At 28.6% G+C, this 9,884-nt stretch overlaps 1 protein-coding gene across 2 annotated transcripts in view; it reads left to right on the top strand.

Annotated features, from left to right (window-relative positions):
* Nucleotides 1-9,884, top strand: part of LOC121115692 (uncharacterized) — a 72,878-nt gene continuing 62,994 nt past the window's right edge. For both annotated transcript variants that reach the window (XM_040709806.2, XM_071887704.1), the window contains exon 1: nucleotides 1-135. The gene's annotated coding sequence lies outside the window, so the exon portion shown is untranslated. The remainder of the gene's footprint in view (nucleotides 136-9,884) is intronic.

Below are 9,884 nucleotides of genomic sequence, written 5' to 3'. Positions count from 1 at the left end.
AGTTGGTTTAAGTCCATGCTCATGATATGTGTGAGTACAGGATGGTAACTTTGTGCTAATAAATATATATGATTATACTATTGTTAATATAAGCCATACCACCTTTGGATAATTAATTAAAGTGGATTTATTAAGGTAGGACATTGGGTTTTTATATAGGTATATATACAAGGATAATTAAATAATTGACATTTGATATAATATCCTTTTGATTTTTTCTTCTTTTTTGGTGGATGTAAAAATAATTTATTCTTTCACAATTTTTAAATTGACTTATTACTTATTTTTAAAAATGCACGTAGACACATATTTACGAAGAACGACATTTTGTATTTCCCTGAATTTTTTTCCCTAATAGTCTTTGACCATTTTTAAATTGACTTATTAAATATTTATTTATGCAAATGCCCGAAAATGCGTTTTATTGTATAGACACGATTTTGTAGAGAATAATTTGTATTTTCATGAATTATTCCTTTCCCAAGAAAATAATTGTTATTTTTTTTTATTAAAAAATAAAAATAATCTTCTATGTCCACCTGTGGATGGGTAGGTCAGCAGCTCAAATGAGTGATTGAGTTGTTGTTTTTTAGACCAAACCTCCCGGGTGCGTGTATTTTTTTTTACCTTTATGATTTAGTTAGATACATATGGGGGTTGTCTCGTTCCTCTTATTATTTATGATGTCACAAATGTTAAAACAGCCTCTATTTTCAATGCGTCGTTTTCATTATTATAATATATATCAGTTTATGAATTGAATTAGTTTAGTATAACTTAAAGTATATTAAATACTGTAAAATAGTCTGTCATTATTCTTAATTTAGGCATATTTTTAGTATTTCTTAAATATTCTTATAAACATCGGATCCTTGATGATCATATGGATTGATTATGACGTTATTGAGGAAATATTTTTTTCTATGGGACGAGATTTAGTTCCAATTCCGGATGTTTCCTGAAAATTTAAGACGGAATATTGACATTTTGAGAACGTTACAAAATCTTTAATAAATGTAAGAGTTGTATAAAATTTGAGCTTAATGTGTGCAAAAATTGTGTATTTATAACAAGACCACAGTTTTTGTGTTTTTTTGTTATTGGTCTGGTAAATATAACATCATTCAAGTGCATTTTCAGTATATGTTAAAATATAAATGCTGGATTGTTAAAATGAATGATATATACATATAATTTTTTTTTCAACAGGGGGGGATATTTTTTTGTCTTTTTGGTTTTTTGATAAAAAAAATCCGAACATGAAATTTTTTAGAAAAAAAATTCAAAAATTCAAAGCTATTTACAAAAATTAAATTTTTAAAAAATAAAAATAAAAATCCATATCTATTCACAAAAAAATTAATTTTTTTGTTAAATAAAATTTCAAAACCCACATCTCTTCACCAATAAATTAAATTTTTTAGAATTTTTCTTCAAAAATCCACAGCTCTTCACAAAAAATTAAACTTTTTGGAAAGAAATTTCAAATATTAAGTTTTTTGGAAATAAATTTCTGAAATCTATAGCTATTCAAAAATATAACTTTTGTAGGGAAAAAATTAAAAAATCCACAGTTGACAAAAAAATTTATTTTCTGGAAAATTTTTTCAAAAATTAATTTTTTTTGGAATTTTTGTCAAAAATTCAATGCTATTGAAGAAAAAAAAAGTTTTTTTGGAAACAATTAAAAAAATCTACAATTTTACACAAAAAAAATTTCTCTGTAAGGTAAATATTTTGCAAACAAATTTGAAAAATTAAATTTTGTAGAAAGAAAATTCAAAAATTACCTTACCATAAATTTTTTTTTTTGAAAAGTAAAAATTCTTTAATTTGGGAGGGGGCTACAGCTCCTCCCTGTGGACGCCTCTGACCATGTACATATTTATCTGGACCGCTTAAAGATGTATCATATATTGAGTCATACGACTGAATGCTATTGTTCCACATTTTAACATTAACATTTTGTTTTGTTTTTGACTCCATTGTATGTACATTAAAACTACCAAAATGATAATGATGACAATCCTATTTATTTAGTATAATTAAGTGTCTCCAACCGTTGTTATATTTATGTATTGACCTAAACGCACATCCGGTGTGACATTTGTTTCAACGTTATCATCCTCAATTCATCAATTGACGAGAAAAATAACTATCATGGAGAGTTGTTTTTGTCTATGTATAAAAGTATTGTATCGGATACGAACGATTCTTCGACTGAACGAACTAAAAAATTGTTTTATTAAGATTTTAAAATTATTTAAAAAATATGGTGGAGTTAAAATCTCTATTGTTGATTTTTGGCCATGAAAATGTCCAAATTTCCAAAAGATGAAATTCTTCATTTTTCTCCAACAAAAAATATAGTATTTGAAATTTTTATATATTTGAAATTTCATGGTTCAAATATCTTTATAATATAATTTCTTGTGAACAAACTCTGGATTATTGGAAAAAAAAAAAAAAAAAATATTTGAAATTTAATTTTGTAATTTTTTTTAAAAATTTATTTTTGGAATTATTTTATGGATAAATATGAATTTTTGTTAAAAATTTTTTTACTTGCAAAAAAATTAATTTATTGTGAATAGCTATGGATTTATGAATTTGTTTTTCCTACAAAAATTATAACTTAAAGTTTTATTTTTAAAATTTTTGTCCAATTTTTTTTGTTAGAACGAAACAATATTTTTAGTCAATGGGAATAACGCAATTACTTCATGAACCTTTCTCAGTTGAGCTTAATCAACCTGTAACGACTCACTTGGGAATCCTTTATATTAGGGTGAGAAATAAATATATAATTACATAATTTACATTAAATCTATGATAAGTACTGTATATATTGCTCTCACTGATTGAATTTCTATTGGGCGAGTTACTGGGTACTGGAAAAGTCTTGCATCATGCTGCACTTCATTTTCATGTTAATGAAGTCTAATGAACTGTGACAGGGTAGACATCAAAGACAAATTTATTCAATACATATACAAGGACATTATTTGTGAACTTGATCGCCATTAGCCTTCTAGCGGGGAGGGAAGGGCGCGCACATATGTGCAATGTTGATGCTTTTGAGTCAAGAATCGCCTCTCCTCAAACCTCATTTACTTCTACCAGGATTGACCCCCTTTGATACGGTAGACCCGTCAACGATAAATTCAAGCATGGGCATGGCAGGGTTAGCATAAAAAAAGTTTTTGGCAGCTTTGGGGGTTAGCTTGACTGGCCTACCCCTTCTATGACGATCTTTGAGGCCATATACATTTTTATTAGATGAACTTTATTTTAAAATACTTTTTTGGATGATCTCCTATTATGAAAACCATATTTTGTGGATGATCTTTCTTAAATAGAAAATCATATATATATATATGTTTTTTATATTAATTTTTTTCTAAAAAATTCATCTTCCCCACTTATACCTCCCTGTAGTACTAAAGGGTAGTTTGTTTACTACAGTTCGGGAACCACCACTGGTATAGCTGATAACAGGGCGCCAATAGCTACTTTTTAGTGAGCTCAAGCCACTTCTAAAGTTTCTTTAGCACCCCCTCCAAATTTTTATCATATATATTTTCAAAATTAGCCTATTTATATAAGTAATTGTATTAAAATGTTGATCATTTTTGGGACTAATCCCCCCTTCCCCCAACCCACCCAATGATGAAAGCTGGTATCGCCTCTATTTGATAATGCCTACAATATGACTGTCGTTTTATCATAAAAAATAGACATTACTGTACATAGAAGTTGTATGTAACTTGTACAAACTTTCAACTTGTACACAAAACATAATTCATAAGTGGTGTGTCAATATTAAAACAACTTTTAAAAAATCAGGAAAAGGAGAAAATAACTATTTTTTTTGTATTTTAATTACAACCCAATATCTCCTTGACATATTTGAGTCAATTATAAACTTTTTATTCGAATTTTTGTATTAAGTTAAGATAACTAAGAATTTTAGCTATAGTTTAGAACCTTTCAAATATATAAAATCTACAAATTTCTCATTATTTTATTGAGACTATGAATTTTAGTTACTTTAAGTGCAATTTACGACACAACCAAAGGGTAAATGAGAAATAATTTGTTAATTTGTTCTTAGAAATTGACGATAATTTGAGGAAAAATATTCTCAATTCTTGAGTAGCAACATATATTAGACCCGAATATGTGTTAAATAAATGTTGTTCTTGCATAATACATTTGTATTTAGAAGGTACCAATATTTTTCTCCAACTATCCAAGAAATTATCTATATATGGAAGATGGTACTTGCAAAACAACCAAATTTGCTAATAATATACATTTGTTAATATAAATTGATGATTATTACTTGTTGAAGAATACTATTTTTGATATAAATCATTCTAGCTTGCATTTTTGTTGACGAGCCAGTTATATGATAATACTAAAGATTAAAATAGAAGGATAATACTACAATACAATACATAATGAATCAACCTGGTTGATGTCTGAGTCCTGATTTACATCAGACCTTCAGTAGTTGCTGCTGTATAAATACATGTTACGCAGACCTAGGACCAAGGTATGTCATGTATGGAATCATTCAACCTCTTCATGATGAAGAGTATAGAGAGAGTCGAGGGGGGGGGGGTAATTATTATTAACTTCTATTATAATAATATACATAGATCGACAACTACTTTTGTCCTTCATAGGTAATGAAGAAAAGGTCGTTTGAGGTATTTAATATTTTTATTATTATTACATCTATAAGAAAGATGTTTCTAAAATGTCACTCAAATGGTGGTTGATTATATACTCGTATGCACTTAATTATAAGCTTTGAACTTTGAATTGATTTAATTACTTGATATCCTAGTTTATAATATATGTACAGTACTAGGGTGCATCAATAATTTTTAAGGGTTTTTCTTACAAACGTTATTCTCTCAAATATTGATATTAACTAGTGATGCTGATTCTTTAATATTTTTAAAAATAGCTAAAAATCCCATTTTGCATTCAGGGGTGTCCAAAGGGTTATAAAATTATTTTTTTTTGAAAAAAATTCAAAAATCCACTGGGGATCACAAAAAATTTATATTTTTTGGAAAATAAATCAAATATTAAACTTTTTGGAGAATAAATTCAAAAATAAATAGTTATTCACAGAATATTAAATTTTTTGAAACAAAATTTCAAATACAAAATTTTCTAGTTTGGCTTCTCCCTTCTCCTGGACTTGGGCTAGTAGGGTATGGTGTGGAAGAAGGTCAATAGTGGCTCAATAGTCTGCAACGATCAGCAGATGGCTGCTTTAGAGGTGGGTTGGGAGTGACACTAGTATTTTTAAAAGACCCAAGAATGTGACCCTAGGGGAAATAATATTGAATAATTTTTTTATATAACGTGCTGTTTGGACAAAATTTATAATCTAATACACGTTGTTGGTTTTTTTTTCATAACTCTGCTAATTTTGGAGTGGGTAGTAACCAATTTTGATGGGACTGATATTTATAAATACCCTGTAGATAAAAATATTCCATGCACAATTTGGAATTTTGTGTCTTGTACTACTTGTTCTTTGTACGTATTAGAGTCCGAAACGTGTATGAGCTGATTTATAGCGGGTACAAGGTTATTGGACAAAGTTTGTCGCTTATTTCTCATATTGTGTTTCTTTAAGAAATCAACAATTTCTTTGAAAACATATTAATATATTAATTAATAAAATTGACTGAAGCAGCAGTTTTTTAAAAGTTCCTTAACCTGTCTCAACCCTCTTGATTAATTTTTTTGATCCTGACAATGAATGTAGTCTTTAAAAGGCATTTGACATCAATTTTAAATGTTATGATATTTGAAAAATATTTGGATAATTGATTGTCAAAAGAAAAAAAATGTTAGAACTTGTATAAAATCCCGGGATGTCCACACATCGGTCATCAATGAAATTAAAGGCCCTTGTCCTATAGAAATACAAATCAACAATCAACTCATAAATAATTAATCAGGAGAAAATATTGTCAAAATCTTGGGAAATGTGTTGTTTTATTTTTTTGGCCTGTTGTACTTATGTGGGATTATTTTTAATATTTTTTTCTAGGGTTGAAATGATAGGGGGAAAAAAATTGAGAAATGTATTTGCTAATATTTTTTTTTTTTTTTACAAATTATATTAATATTGTATATTCCATAAAATTTAAAACAGTGGTGTCCTAGTGTACGTGTCATCATGTCTTATTTATGTAGTTTTTGGATCCCACCCAACAGGGGGAACAATCATCCCCCTATCTGAAATTGACCGCCACTTTCAAAAACGATCTGCAGAGATATTGTTATAACGTTTCCATTAATTAACAACTCGTGTTGGATCCTACTTATAATTTTTGAGTTTAACCAAGTTCGATTTTCTAACTTCTGCGTGGATTCGACCTTGTTTTAGGACAATAAAATACCAATTTTTGAGTGTGGTAGAGTTCAAGTTTTTATAATTTTCACATGCAGTCAAACCTGGTCTAACGACCATCTGTTTTAAGCCTGTTACCACTAGTGATGTGTCGGTTGATTCAGTCTAGTTCCACTCGTCGGCCCTTGAAGAAAGTATAATTTTACTCCTCATGGCATCATTGAGGGTTTTTTTCGTTTTTTAATTATTTTGTTAGATAATAGAATAAAATCATATAGCTCGTTTAATATTGCATTATAATAAAAACATGAATATTTTTTGCAAGATATGTGCAATGCTCTTAATCTCATATATGTATCTTATTTGGTTTATAAACCATCGACATATTTTACCAAAAATTCCAAGGACTGGCAGTTTTAAAGATTTACGATATTAAGGATTGGTCCTAAGACTAACAGTCCAAGAACCAATATGATCGGTCTAAACACTAGACTCGATTGGACTGACTAAATAAGGAACAACACCACACTAGTTAACACACTAAGCAGACATATCCTGTTTTAAAATTTAGAATTTTTAGGAGATAGGAAACCTGGTTTAAGAGATCACCTGCACTAAGCGGTCACTTTTTCAGTTTTCCATACTATCTGAATGCTAAATACAAGCTTGATTGTGATAATGTTATAAGGGATCTCCTTTTTAATACACAATCAATTCCTTATATTTGAAATAAACCTTTTTTTTCTTGATTCAGGTTCAAGTTTGTCTTCGTGTTAACTATTCACATGAGTCATCCAACTCTAGACCCTTGCATAATAAATTATTTTATAATACATATGTCAGAAGATACTTATCAATTAATAAGTAATCTTTATCATTAAGATAAAATTTTTTACCCTTAACTGCAATCTGTCGTAATAGAGCGTTGTAATTTGACGTTAGCATGGTTGATATCGGTGATTTTGGGGGCTTAAACAAACAAATCTCTTATCATTAATATGAAATACAATGATGCACTATTGAATGTCAAAATGGGAGCAACAAATATAAAGACTTACACCTTATTGTCTATCAAAAATGTATCACTTAGCTAGTTATATTATATATCAGATCATAATATCTGTTAAAAATATTCTTTTACATTGTTGTTCAATCTTATTTCCATAGTATAGGAACAAATTAACTATTACAAAGGAAATAATAAGATATTTTGATATAATTATCCTACTTTTCTCGTCCCTAATATATAAATAAAATTAATTGTACATATCTGGCCATTTCATTGGGATTTTCAGTATCTATTACTTTTGATTTTATTCAACTATCCCTATTTATCATTGACATCAAGTAGTTTTCAATGCAATAGTTGAGGGATTTTTATTCATGAATCTATTTGATAAGTTTTATGTAGATTTAAAGGAAATTTGTACCTTTTATGTCGTAAATATATCAACCCTGAGCTACCAAGATGGTGTTATAGCCATCAATTATTATGCAATTTATGGTGTCAGTGAAAATGTTCTATTCCTTTTTTGAACTAAACTTGTAAAACAACACAACTGGTAAACGCCACCCCCTACATCACCACTATCAAACTTCGCCATCGATTTTATACATGAGTATTTTGGCATATATATTAGTGTTTGTTTCGGTCTAAAAATCTTAGACCGGTTTGAGGCCTTTATGATGTTTAGTGGACCGAGATAATTTGGTATAGATCGGTCCCAAAGGAATTTTTTGTCTAGAATGACTTGAGGTATAGATGAATTCTTGATGACGTCATGCTTGTTTAAAAATTGTGAACATCAGAACAATAAAGTCATATGAACGTTAATGTCATGTATAAATCGTACTTGTATAACTTATAAATCAGGATAAGGGGGAAAAATTGTTCATAGATTGAGACCGAAAAAAAAAAAAAAAAATAATAATAGTCGGGTAAAAGTTTTGAGACTAAAATGAACGAATTAAACGATAATGTTGCAAGAAGGAAATGCATTTAATATCGAAAATAATTTTATTAATATAATTTATATGATAACTAATCTTGAATGCGACCACCGTAGGTAGTAATAATGGCTTCCAGGGGGCAGCGGACTATCTGTATAAGGGGGGAGGGGGAATCAAATTGTTTATTCATTAAGTTTTTATAGATTTTGTCAAAACATTTGCACGACTCCGTATACTGAGAACGAAAAAAAAAACACATAAGACCGAACATAATAAATAATTCGGTCTTGGGTCGAGTCTCAACACTATTATGGATATAACATGGAATACTCTTATGTAGGTACATCCACTCTTTAAAGAATGAAGTAATGAAGGGAAGAAAATCGAACTTATTCGTGCACGAAAACAGCTGCTCCAACGATTTTTTAATATTTATTTTTATGTAACACAAGTGTACTATCGTACGTATGATTATCTTTTATAACAAACTTATACACCTCAGTTATTATGAAAGTAAACTTATTTATCTATGATTATATTTATATACAATGTACTCGTATATTAACAGTTTCCGGTATTTGAGCATTTCACCCTCAACTACGAAGTACATACAAAATTAGTGTTGAGACTCTGTCCAAAACCGAAATTTTTTTCAAAAATCCACAGTTGTTCACAAAAAATAATATTTTTCGGTAAAAAATTTAAATTTTTAAATTCAAATATTTAATTTAAAAAATCCAATCAATAGGTGTTCACAAAAAATTGAATTCTTTGTAAAAAAATTAAATTAAATTTCAAATATTAAATTATCTCGTAAAAAACAAAAATTCCTTTTTTTTTTTTAGGGGGGCTTCAGTCCATCCAGCCCACCGTCTGCAGACGCCCCTGAATATACACATATATATATAAACAGTTTCCGGTGTTTGAGCATTTCATTCTCAACTATGAAGTACATAAAGATGTAAATATTAGTGATGATGAGACTCGTTCCAAGACCGAAGAAAAAAAAGTTAAATAAAAAAATTAATTTTCAGGAAACAAATTTCAAATATTAAATTCCTAAAACTGGACTGCTCCGAATAAACAAGGATTGACACTACAATAGTAATCATTATCATATATGAAGAACCCTTGGACTGGGATTCATCAAATCCCTAAAAATTCCATCAATCCAATTTTTTCGTCATAATACCGACTGTACACTAGGTAACGATGTAGTTGCCTCCTATATACAATGTACATATATATGTTATTTCACATTCCATTAAGAAGATCGACCTTTGATCAGAGGTACATTCATATTTTATTTTTTTAAAAGGCATAATATAACAAAATATTTACAACTTGTCATAAACAAATCAAAAAAATAATATTATTAAAGATACTTTCTCATCGTGAAACAATGAATAATTCATAAATAGTTTTGTGTCAGTACTTTACTAACAAAAAAACTCATTTTTATGATATATATATACATATATTTTTGTCCACCCTATAATTAATTAAGGGGTTTTCCCTTTGACCTTTACAGAAATAACATATTTGTACA

The sequence above is a fragment of the Lepeophtheirus salmonis genome, chromosome 4 (assembly GCF_016086655.4).
Source record: "Lepeophtheirus salmonis chromosome 4, UVic_Lsal_1.4, whole genome shotgun sequence".
Classification (NCBI taxonomy): Eukaryota; Metazoa; Arthropoda; class Copepoda; order Siphonostomatoida; family Caligidae; genus Lepeophtheirus; species Lepeophtheirus salmonis.
The sequence above is the reverse complement of the archived record's forward strand: the minus strand, read 5'-3'. Positions and strand labels throughout refer to the sequence as shown.